We start from the raw sequence: 12,039 nt of genomic DNA on the forward strand, positions 1-12,039 counted from the left end.
GGCTGCGGCACTAGTACTGAGTGTGTGGGTGTGTGCAGATATCCCCTAAAACCAGTACGTGAGCTCAAGGGCTCACCATGGAGACTCCAGCTGTCAGTCTGGGTGACTCAGCATCATTATCCCCGGTATGCCAAGGTGAAGGGGCAGCTTGTGCCCAGGGAGTAGGGTGCAGTATTTGTACTGCCGGCAGATGGTGGTCAGTCTTTACTTTGACCCCAGTGGGAAGCCACAGGATAGCAGTAGCGTAATTCCAGTGGTGGGTTGTTAAAGCCTCATGTTGGTACCCAGGGAGCTGGGCTGAGTGCAGTGGTAGCAGTCCCCTCAAAGACAGTTCAGAGCCATGTCCTGGAGCTCTGAGGGACAGTCACAGAAATGACTAGTCAGAGCCACAACCGGAGGCACAGGGAGTGGGGTTTAGGGCAGCACTACCATGATCTGGGCAATGAAGGATAGAGATGTGGTCTGGTTGGCAGGGGCAGGGCTCAGGCAGTAGTCCCACTGCTGTTAATGATGGTTCTGAACCTCCATATGGATGGGAATGAACCCCAGGGCAGTGGCAGCCTGGTCCCAAGCAACAATGGGTCCAAGCCTTGACCTACGTGGCAAGTTTGGCTCAGAGTTGTGGCAGCACCCTGGCAATGGCTATACAGAGCTGTAACGTACAAGCCTGTGAAGGAAATGTAGGGCAGCAGCAGTGCCTTTAGCAGTGACAATTCAGAGCTGCAACCTAGAATTCAGAGCAGCAACAGCACAGCCTGAACTTGGGACTTTGGGGACAGAAATGGGTAGAGTACAGTGGCAGCTCTCATCTCATAGATGATGCAGTGGCGTGTGCCTCACGCCTGAGGTCAAGGCACAGCATCACTGTGGTCCCTAAGGGCAAGTGTCCCCTCAGTAACAGCCCCAGCCTCTGGGGGAAGATGCAGAGGGGAGTACTCCATGCTGCTATTTCAGCCAAGATCAGCATCAGTGGAGACTGTGGGATCCCCTGTAGCAAAGGCTGCAGATCTCTCAATGTACGGTTTGTAGGGTTCTCCTGCTCCCCTTTTCTCTGTGTGGAGAACTTGCTAGAGGGGACCCCATCCAGTGTCAAACTGCTCCTGGCTGGGGGAGGGGGTGACACAGGCAAAATGCTTTCTGCACTTTTCTATTTGGCCATCCTCTAGTTTTGAGCTCCGTGGAGTTCTTACTGCTTTTTCTTTATAATCTGGAGATTTCTCTAAGCTTTTTTTTTTTTTTTAGTTTGCAATTATTTACTGTGTTGCTGATGATACTGCTATTACCCATGTTAAAAAATCCATTCTCCTTTGGTTGTACCTTTGGCTTATGTCTAAAAGTTTGGGACTATTATGAATAAAGGTGCTGAAAATATTTTTTTGCAAATCATTTTTGTGCACATGTTTCCATTTCTCTTAGGTTAAAAATTGAGAATAAATACTTTGGTTAATAGGTTTGATATATATTTAACTTGATAAGAAAATGCCAAACTGTTTCCCAAAGTACTTGTACCATTTTACCTACTCAGTAACAATGAGAGTTCATATTGCACATCTTTACCAGCATTTGGGTTTGTCATTTTAGCCTTAATATGTTAGAAATGGTCATTATGGTCTTAATATGCACTGTCCCGATGGTTAAAGATGAACAGTTTTTGTTTGTGCTTATTAGCTACTTGTATATACAGAGTGAGGCAAAAGTAGGTTAACAGTTGTGAGTATGTAAAACAGAATTTATTCTTGTATTATTTTCCATATGAACAACTGTAAACCTACTTTTATCTCACTCTGTATACTTCTGAAAAAGGTCTAAGTTTTTGTCCATTTTAATTGGCATCCTTCTTTCATTACTTATTTGTGTGATTTCTTATGTATTCTGGACAAGGAAGCTTTCCATAGAGTTGAAGGAAAGATTACAAATCTTTCCTTCAACTCTATGGCTGGCCTTTCCATGTACTTAAGGATATGCATTTTTCAAAGTTTATGTTTTTTATAGGATTCATTTCATCAATATTTGTCTCTATGGTAAATTGTTTTTATGTTATTGCTAAGAAATCCTTGCCTATGTATGCCAGCACATAAATGTTGTCTTTTGCGAAGTGTTACAGTTTTAGCTTTTGCATTTAAGCCTATTATCTACCTCAAACTAATTTTTGTGTATTGTGTGAAATAGTTTCCTTTTTGTTGTTCTGTTTTGTGTTTTCAGGTATTGAAGAAACATTTGTTGAAAGACTCACTCCCCTCTCAATGGCCTTGGCAGCTTTGGTGAAATACAGTTGACCAGGTATGTGTGGGTTATTTCTGAACTCGATTCTGCATTTTCATCAATGCTGCACTGTGTTAATCACTATAGATTTATAGTAAGTCTTGAAATTAGGTAGTGAAAATTCTCTAATATCATTCTTCTTTAAGATTATTTGCCTATTTTAGCTTCTTTGTATATCCTTCCCCATTTTACAGGTAGTTGGTCACTTTCTTTTTGTAGAAATTCTGCTAGAATTTCATTAAATCTGTAGATCAATATAATGTAATGGACAACTTACCAATAATTCATTTCTAGTTCATAATCATCACATTTCTCTCCATTTATTTTGGTTTCTCTTATTTCTTTCAACATGTGCTATTATTTTCCATGTAGAAGGGATCTTATCTTGCACATCTTTTGATAAATGTATCATTAACGAGCTCATGTTATTGGTACTTTAATGCATGACTTAGTTTTATGTTATAATTTTTGGAAATGGCAGACATAAAGTTTGCTCCTATTTCATAGTTCAGTGATCCTCTGCTCCTATTGCACCCCACCTCCCTGAGGTGAAGAAAATAGTCTACCTCTAGACAACATCTTTGGTCTGTGGTTGAGGAATCCTGCTTGTGATGTTCCCTTTCTGAGCACTTGTCCTTGGATTTGGGACTAACTTTATCAGTCCCAACAATTGTGTCAGTCAATTCCTTGCAATTACATAATATACAATCTCTTATTTTTATAAAACTGTAGTCTCCTACTGATTCTGCTTCTCTGGTTGAACGCTGACTGCCACAGGTTTTGAATATTGTTTCTAGAAGTTGTTTTATAATTTGTAAAATAAATTGCCCTAGTGTATTGCTATTGTTTGAAGTAGCTCTAAAACAAAATTCAATATTTGTATTTAAAATGTTATTAGTTTATTGCCTGTTACCTAATTTTTTAAAAAAATCAAAATGTCTACACAGACTCTTAACTTGGGAAAAAAAAAGTCTGTCAACTCTTCATGGTAATGTCAACACTGTTGTTTTTATTTTAAATACATCCAGCTCTATAAATCTGTCCAACCTATACATGCTAGAATTTGAGTAGGATGTTAATCCAACTTCTACAATTTATGGGAAATCTCTCTAGAAGCCCTCAAATTTAATATAAATGAATTTCCATATACATATTAAAATTTTATAAAATATTTTAAGTTAATATTTACCCTTTCACCTATATTAAGCCATATCATTTGGCCTTAATATTTATGGTTTAAGATTTGATTGACATTTCCATTTTTTTCTGCATACAGTATTTTTCTCTTGCTGAATTTTCATTTTTTGTATTTTTAAACTTATTTTTTTTTTCTGATTTACTCTGACATATCTATTCCCTTAGCTTCTAAAATCTCTTAGATTTCTCATCTAGTTTTATGGATGTCCTCTTGCTTTTGAGGTGAAAATAATTGTCTTTGGAGGCTAAACATTTAACTCCACTTATTCATGCATTCCAAAAATAGTTTAATTAGTTAACAGCTAGAGTGGGAAAGGAAAGTTACTAAAGAATTGTTAATGTTCATTTGCTCTGTGTGTGGCCTCCTTCTGAGCACATAGGCTGGGGTAGTTTGAAAGTGAAGTCTATAAACATAAGAAATAAGAAGGCAGCAATGGAACCTTGAGTTCACAGTATACTTTTTAAGCAAGCACATAGAGCATAAAATGGTATTTATGTCTCTGCTTCTTCCAATGGGAATTCCAAGAAAATATATCTTTACAGTATTTCTGGTTTTATATATATTGTTTTAATTTCATTTTCTTTCGGTATCATGAAGATATAGTTGACATACTGACACATAGCACTTTATAAGTTTAAGGCATACAGCATAATGACTTAACTACATATATTGTGAAATGATTACCACAATATGTTTAGTTAATATTCATCACTTAAATATAAAAACAAAAAAGTAATGTTTTTATTATGATAATAACTCTTAGCAACATTCATATATACCATATGGCAGTGTTAATTATAGTTAGCATGTTGTATATTGCATCCCCAGTACTTACTTATAACTAGAAGTTTGTACCTTAACCAACCTCATCTAATTCCCCCACCCTTCACCACCTGCCTCTGATAACCACAGATCTGATCAAATTTTCTGAACTCAATTTCTTTTGTTTTATTTTAGACTCCAGATATAAGTATTTGGTTTTTAGCTGACATTTCACTTATCATCATGACCATCCATGTTGTTGCAAATGGCAGGACTTCTTCTTTTTGTAGCTGAATAATGTTCTACGGATTTATGCATTCATTTGTTGATGGACACAGGTTGCTTCTGTCTTGGCTGTTGTAAATGATGCTGCACTGAACATGGGAGTACAGGTATCGCTTCAGCATAGTGATCTCATTTCCTCTGGATGTATACCTAGAAGTTGGGTCATAGTAGCGGTACCAATTTACATTGTCACCAGCAGGGCACAGGATTGCCTTTTCCCCACATTCTCATCAAGATCTGTCTCTTGGCTTTTTGAAGATAGCCATCGTGGCAGGCATCAAGTGATGTCTCATTGTGGTTTTGATTCCCATTTTCCTAATAATTTTGATATTTAGCACCTTTTAATATGCCTGTTGAGAATCTAAATATCTTCTTTGGATAAAAGATACCTTCTATTCAAGTTTGCCTGTGGTTCTTTTGTTTTTTACTGGATTCATTTTTCTCTGTTGAGTTTTATGGATCCTTTATATATTTTGTATATTAACACCTTATTAGATGTGTGATTTGCAAATATTTTCTCCAAAAGTGGAGGTTGCCTTTCCTTTTTTTGTTGACCTTTTTTTTGTTTTTTTCTGTGCAGAAGGTTTTTAGTTTGATGTAATCCCACTTGTTTCTTTTTTTGTTCCTTGTGCTTTAGGTGTCATATCCAAAAAATCATTCCAAAGACCAACGTCAAAAAGCTTTTCTCCTAAGTTTTCTTCTAGACATTTTATGGTTTAAGATCTGATATTGAAGTCTGTTATTTATTTCAAGTTAATTTTTGTGTGTGGTATAAGATAGAGGTCTAAGTTTTAGGTTTTCACATGTGAATATCCAAATTTCCCAGCACCATTTATTAAATAGACTATTCTCTCCATTGAGTATTCATGATTTCCTTTCAAGTATTAGTTGACTGTTATGCATGGGTTTATCTCAATTATGTCCCGCTAATCAATGTGTTGGTTTTTATACCAACACCATACTGTTTTGATTATGTTAGTTTTATAATATAGCTTGAAATCAAGAAGTATGAATCCCCTCACTTGTTTCTTGGGCTACTTAGTGTGTTTTTTGTGTATTTCCATACATATTTTAGGACTGTTTTTATTCTCTAAAAAATACCTTTGGAATCTGGATAGAGATTGCTTTGAATCTATACATGGCTTTGGCAGTATCTTTCAATTTATTTGTGTCTTTTATTTCTTTATTACATTTATTCCTAGTTATTTTATTGTTTTAAGTATATTGTAAATTGGATCATTTTTAAAATTCATTTTTCATATAATTTGTTGGGTGTGTAGAAATTCCACTAAATTTTGTATGTTAATTTTGTGTCCTGCAATTTTACTGACATTATTAACTAAATCTAACACTTACGATGGAATTTAGAACTTTCTTTATATAAAATCATGTCATTTGAAAAATAGATACAATTTTATCTCTTCCTTTCCAATTCTGGTACCTTTTATTTCTTTTTTATTGCTTGATAGCTCTGCCTTGGAAGTCTCTACTCTATTGAATAGGTGTGTTGACAGTGGGAGTCTTTGTCTTATTCCTGATCTCAGACAAAATATTTTAACTTTTCACCATAGAATGTAAGATTAGCCCTGGGTTTGTCGTATATGGCATTTATTATTTTGAGATAAGTTCCTTCCATACTTAATTTGTTGAGAGTTGTATGAATGGATGTTGAATTTTGTCAAATGCTTTTTCTGCATCTATTGAGATGATCATTTTTTTTTTCTTTCATTCCTTGCAATGCATCACATTTACTGATTTGTGTGTGTGTTAAACCATCCTTGTATCCCAGGAATAAATCCCACTTGATTATAGTGAATAATACCTTTTAACGTGTTGCTAAATTTTGTTTGGTAGCATTTTTCAGAGTCTTTGCATTTATAGTTATCAGATTGCAAACACACCTCTTCATTTCTGATTTTATTTGTGCCCGCCTCTTTTTTTTCCTTGATGAGTCTTGCTAGAAGCTTATCAATTTTATTTATCTTTTCAAAGAACCAGCTCTTAGTTTTATTAATCATTTCTTATCTTTGTTTCTTTACTTAATTTGGTTTTATTTGTTCCTCTTTTTCTTATTCCTTTATGTGTAAATTTAGATTGTTCATTTGGGATCTTTGCTGCTTTTGAGATAGGTTGTACAGCTATACACTTTCATCTTAATAACTGATTTTGCTGCATCCCATAAATTAAGGTTGTGTTGTCATTTTCATGTCTCAAGGTAGTTTTTGATCCATTGATTGTTTAGAAGCCTGTTGTCTAATTTCTGATTTTTTTTCCAGTTTTATTCCTGTAGTAGATTTCTAGTTTAATGCCATTGTGGTCAGACAAAAATGCTTGACATATTTTCAATATCCTTGAATTCACTGAGGCTTGTTTTCTAGCCTAGTATAGGAACTATCCTGAAAAATCTTCCATGTGCACTTGAGAAAAACATGGAATCCATTGTTTTTAGATGAAATGCTCTATAAATGTAAAAATGGTCTAATGTGCCATTAAAGGCCATTACTTATTAATTTTCTATTTAGATGATCTAACAATTGATGTAAGTGAAGCATTAAAGTCCCAAAATGTTATTGTATTACTTTGCATTTCACCCTTTAATATTTGCTTTAAATACTTGGGTGATCCTATGTTGGTGTATAGGAAGTTAAAATTGTTATATCCTCTTCTTGGATTGACCTTTTTAAAGTTATATACATTCTTCTTTGTCTCTTTTTTACATTTTTTTAAAGTCTACTTTGTATCCCAGGTTTCTTTACATTCCATTTGCATGGAATATCATTTTTATCCCTTTCCTTTTGATCTGTATGTGCTTTTCAATTTAAAGTGAGTCTCTTGCAAGCCATGTGTAAGTGGGTCCTGGTTTTGTGTGTGTTTTCTCCATTCTGCCTGTCTTTCAATTGGAGCATTTAGTCCAAGCGTGTCAAACTTGCGACAGGTGATTTAGTCCATGCGAGTAATTATTGATAGGTATATTCTTATTATTATAATTTTGTTAATTACATTTTTGTTGGTTTTGTTTTTCTGTTTCTTTTTCTCTTGATCTCTTTCCTTCTGATTTGTTGATTTTCACTAGTGTTTTAATTGGATTCATTTTTCTGTGTATTCTGTATGCTTTTGGTTTATGACACCATGTGGTTTATATATATCCACCTATTTCTGTGGTAATCTATTTTAAGCTGATAGGCATTTAAGTTCAATTGCAGTCTAAAAGCACTACATTTCTACCCCTCTCCACAACTTTCCTGGACAGGGCAGTCCTGTGTGCAGGTACTGCAGCATTTTGCGCAGCCCAGTGGATGCACGAATCAGCAGCCACAGGATCAGCCTCCAGCTGGAGAGGCCCCATGTATGCCCTCCTGTTTCTGCTGGATCTACCTCTAAGAGGGGTGGCTGGGGACACAATACAGTGCCCGAAGGTCATCCTGGAGAGCCTGGATGGAGTTCCCTCACCATCCACGTGCACGGGAAATGCAAACAATGATGCTCACCAGTTCCTCTGGTCCTGAGTTGTTCCCTCAGCTCCTGGGGTTCCCTGTAGTTTCTCTTGCTTGTCTTTCAGAAGCTGTTGAATTGGCTCTCAGTTGTCTCTAGGAGGAATTGCTCCAAATGTACAATAAGTATACGTTTGGTGTGTTGTTGGGAGGGGGAGAGCTCAGCGTCCACCTTGGACCCCCTCCTCACCTAATAGAAAAGTAAACAGCTGTCATTATTGGATAGCTAGGGATTCTACTGCAGAAGGAAAGAAAGAGTACTATATTTTCCATAAAACTTCCAAAGTAATTGAAGTGTATTTTAAAATGTCATAGAGACCTGGGAAGGAAGGAAACAAAGAGAAAGATATAGAAAGGGAGATAGAGCAATAGGTAATCTAGTGCTATTTGTAGTTCTTTATCTGTATTAATAAGATTTTTTTCTGCCCTATGCTTTTAAAGAAAATGCAAAAGTCAGTCAGTTGCTGAAGCTAACAGCACACTACAAGTGGTAGTCATATATTATGTTTTAATTTAGAATACTGCTGCCTAAAAGTCTTGTTTACCTCTCTTGATCTGCAGGATTTTTGCTCCAGAGGGCTATCTACGCAAGAAAAAATTACTGGATAGGGTAAAAAAAAAACTTGGGGAAACATTTAATACTCATAAACTTTAGGGTATTTCTGAAAGAAAAGAAAAACTGAAATAAATTATAAACCGAACTGCTTGAGTGGATTTCATATTCATAGCCCTGGAAACTCGGGGGCAGTCGGTAAATCTAACCATTAACATGGAAAGGATGGAAAGCTGATTTCACACACTCAGGCAACCAGGCCTGTCTTGTGTTGCCCACATGTGTTTACAGCATTTGAGTACGAAGTAAAAGAAAACTGGAGGGGCAGACACAGTTCTAAGAACAGTGTCTCTGACCAGAAGTGAAACAGGATCCAATCAATAGCTCAGATTCTTGTCACTAGCTTGGTAACCTCTCCACTGTGGTTAGTGAATATGGAAGGTGAACATGAAATAACAGAATTTGGGCAGGAGAAATACTTTTTCCATCCCAACACATGACCATAATTTTAAATTTTTGAGTACATGAAAAGCATCACTTTTACTGATAATTTCTTTAATTTTTACTAAAATGATTTATATTTGTAAATATAGATGGTATTAAAAGTGTCAATAAAAACAAAACCAGCATCTGCTTCTTCACCAGTCTTTACAAAAATTCTACTCTTCAGAGACTATTTGTAATTATCACCTGTTTATCATGGTATTTACTTCTAATATTCTAAATACCTGCTACCTCTGTAAGGATTAGATGTTATCTGATGCCTTTTTACTGGGAAGGATGGGGGTTTTAGCCCACACTTTCTCATTATCAAATACATATTTGGACTAATACAATGGATTAAGTCAATGTTCAATGTTTACATTCACATCTCTATGTAAATGTTATTTTCAGCTGATGCAGCTGAAATGCATTTCAAAATTAAATTTGCTTTCTACAGCTTATTTCTCTCCCTTCAGTTAAACCAGTGGTTCTCAACCTTCTTAATGCCGCGACCCTTTAATACAGTTCCTCATGTTGTGGTGACCCCCAATCATAAAATTATTTTCATTGCTACTTCATAACTGTAATTTTGCTACTGTTATGAATTGTAATGTAAATATCTGATATGCAGGATGTATTTTCATTGTTACAAATTGAACATAATTAAAGTATAGCGATTAATCACAAAAACAATATGTAATTATATATGTGTTTTCCAATGGTCTTAGGCGACCCCTGTGAAAGGGCCGTTCGACCCCCAAAGGGGTCGCGACCCACAGGTTGAGAACCGCTGAGTTAAAGTTGTCTTTAAAAAATATTCTCTTACTGTATACACACTTACCACTATTTTGCTCCCAAACTCTTAGACTACAAATCTCCTAGACATATGGAAGTCAGCTTTGTTTTTGTACTGGTGTCATGCATCCTAGGGATGGTCAGTTCTCCTGTGCTTATGTATTCTGATTGGGCTCTAGATTGGCCTGGTGATTTTCATTATACCCTCCTTTATTAGATGTTACCTGAACACTTGTTTTCCAGATTCTTGGACTATTCCTCCATTTTAATGAAATGCAATCTCCAGTAGTTGGCTCACAAATTTTGTGAAAATGATCAATGAGCCGCAGATGACTTTAAACCTAATTTATTCAACTTTTTCAGCCAGTTATTATTCAATTTACTTCCATAAAAATATGAAATACACAAACATATATGTCATACCAGATATTTTTCCATAGGACAAAGCATGTTTGGGGGCTGGATTAGGAGCCTTTCAAAGTTAATAGCCAGTTTTTTTTTATTACTGTGTTATTGCATTAAACTAGAAAAAACTTACCTGGTTGTACGAAAGGAGGTGATGATTTCTGAAGCATTTCCCTTCTGGGAGATTCTGATATTAGAAAACAGTTATTGCCTGGTCGGTGCGGTACAGTGGTTGAACCAGGAGGTAACTGCTGGATTCCTAGTCAGGGCACATGCCTGGGGCTATAGGCTTGATCCCCAGTAGGGGGCGTGTGAGAAGCAGGTGATCAATGATTCTCTCCCTTTCTGAAATCAGTAAAAATACATTAAGAAAACAATTGTAAAAGTACTGCAGTTCATGTAAAGGAGATATATGCAAAGTATCTTTCTCTCCTAGTCTTTCACATAGTCATACTGTAAGGAATGTTTTACTTTTTGCTTAAATTCAGTATTTATTTATATATTTATTTTGTTTGTTTGTGAAAGTGAACATTTTTCCTTTCTTGAGCACCCAACATTTTGCCTTTTTTTTTATTGTTCCAAGTATTACAAATACTAGTACACATGTCTCCTTTTTTTTCCTAATTGACCTTCCCCAGGCCTTCACCCCCTCCCAGGGTCTTGTGTCCATTGGCTATGCTCCTATGCATGCATTCTTTGGTTGATCTCTTACCTCCCCACCTTCAATCCTCCCCAACCTTCCTGCTGTAGTTTGACAGTCTGTTTGATGCTTCTCTTCCTTCTCTTCCTCTATCTATTTTTGTTCATCAGTTTATAATGGTCTTTATTATCCACAAATGAGTGAGGTCATGTGGTATTTATCCTTCTCTGACTGGCTTATTTCACTTGGCACAATGCTCTCCAGTTCCATCCGTGCTGTTGCAAACAGTAAGAATTCCTTCTTTTTTATAGCAGCATAGTATTCAAATGTGTAGACTCATCTGCTAATGGGCATTTAGGCTGTTTCCAAACCTTAGCTATTGTAAATTGTGCTGCTAGGAACATAGGGGTGCATATATCCTTTCTGATTGGTGTTTTTTTTTCTTGAGATATATTCCTAGAAGTGGTATTACTGGGTCAAATGGCAGTTCCATTTTTAGTTTTTTGAGGAAACGCCATACTGTTTTTCACAGTGGCTGCACCAGTCTGCATTCCCACCAGCAGTGAACGAGGGTTCCTTTTTCTCGGCATCCTCTCCAGCACTTGTACTTTGTTGATTTGTTGATGATAGCCATTCTGACAGGTGTGAGGTGGTATCTCATTGTTGTTTTGATTTTCATCTCTCAGATAATTAGTGACCTCGAGCATGTTTTCATATGTCTCTTGGCCCTCTAAATGTCCTCCTTCAAAAAGTGTCTATTTAGGTCCTTTGCCCATTTTTTTATTGGACTGTTTATCTTCCTTTTGTTAAGTTGTATGAGTTCCCTGTAAATGTTGGAGATCAAACGCTTATCAGTGATAACATTGGCAAATATGTTCTCCCATGCAGTGGGCTTTCTTGTTGTTTTGTTGATGGTTTCTTTTGCTGTGCAGAAGCTTTTTATTTTGATGTAGTCCCATTTGTTTATTTTCTCCGTAGTTTCCATTATCCTAGGAGCTGTATCATTAAACATATTGCTATGACAAATGTCTGCTATTTTGCTGTCTATGGCTTCTCTAATATTTTTATGGTTTCCCGTCTTATGTTTAAGTTCTTTATCCATTTTGAGTTTATTTTTGTGTATGGTTTAAGTTGATGGTCTAGTTTCATTTTTTTGCAAGTAACT

The 12,039-nt window shown here is 36.1% G+C and overlaps 1 long non-coding RNA gene across 1 annotated transcript in view; it reads left to right on the top strand.

Moving 5' to 3' along the window:
• The window catches only part of LOC308520640, a 223,865-nt gene that overhangs the window by 153,557 nt on the left and 58,269 nt on the right, over positions 1-12,039 (top strand). Inside the window, exon 2 of the long non-coding RNA XR_013996103.1 lies at positions 2,203-2,280. This is a non-coding gene — a long non-coding RNA (uncharacterized lncRNA). The remainder of the gene's footprint in view (positions 1-2,202; positions 2,281-12,039) is intronic.

The sequence above is a fragment of the Myotis nattereri genome (assembly GCF_964212035.1).
Source record: "Myotis nattereri genome assembly, chromosome: 5".
Taxonomy (NCBI): Eukaryota; Metazoa; Chordata; class Mammalia; order Chiroptera; family Vespertilionidae; genus Myotis; species Myotis nattereri.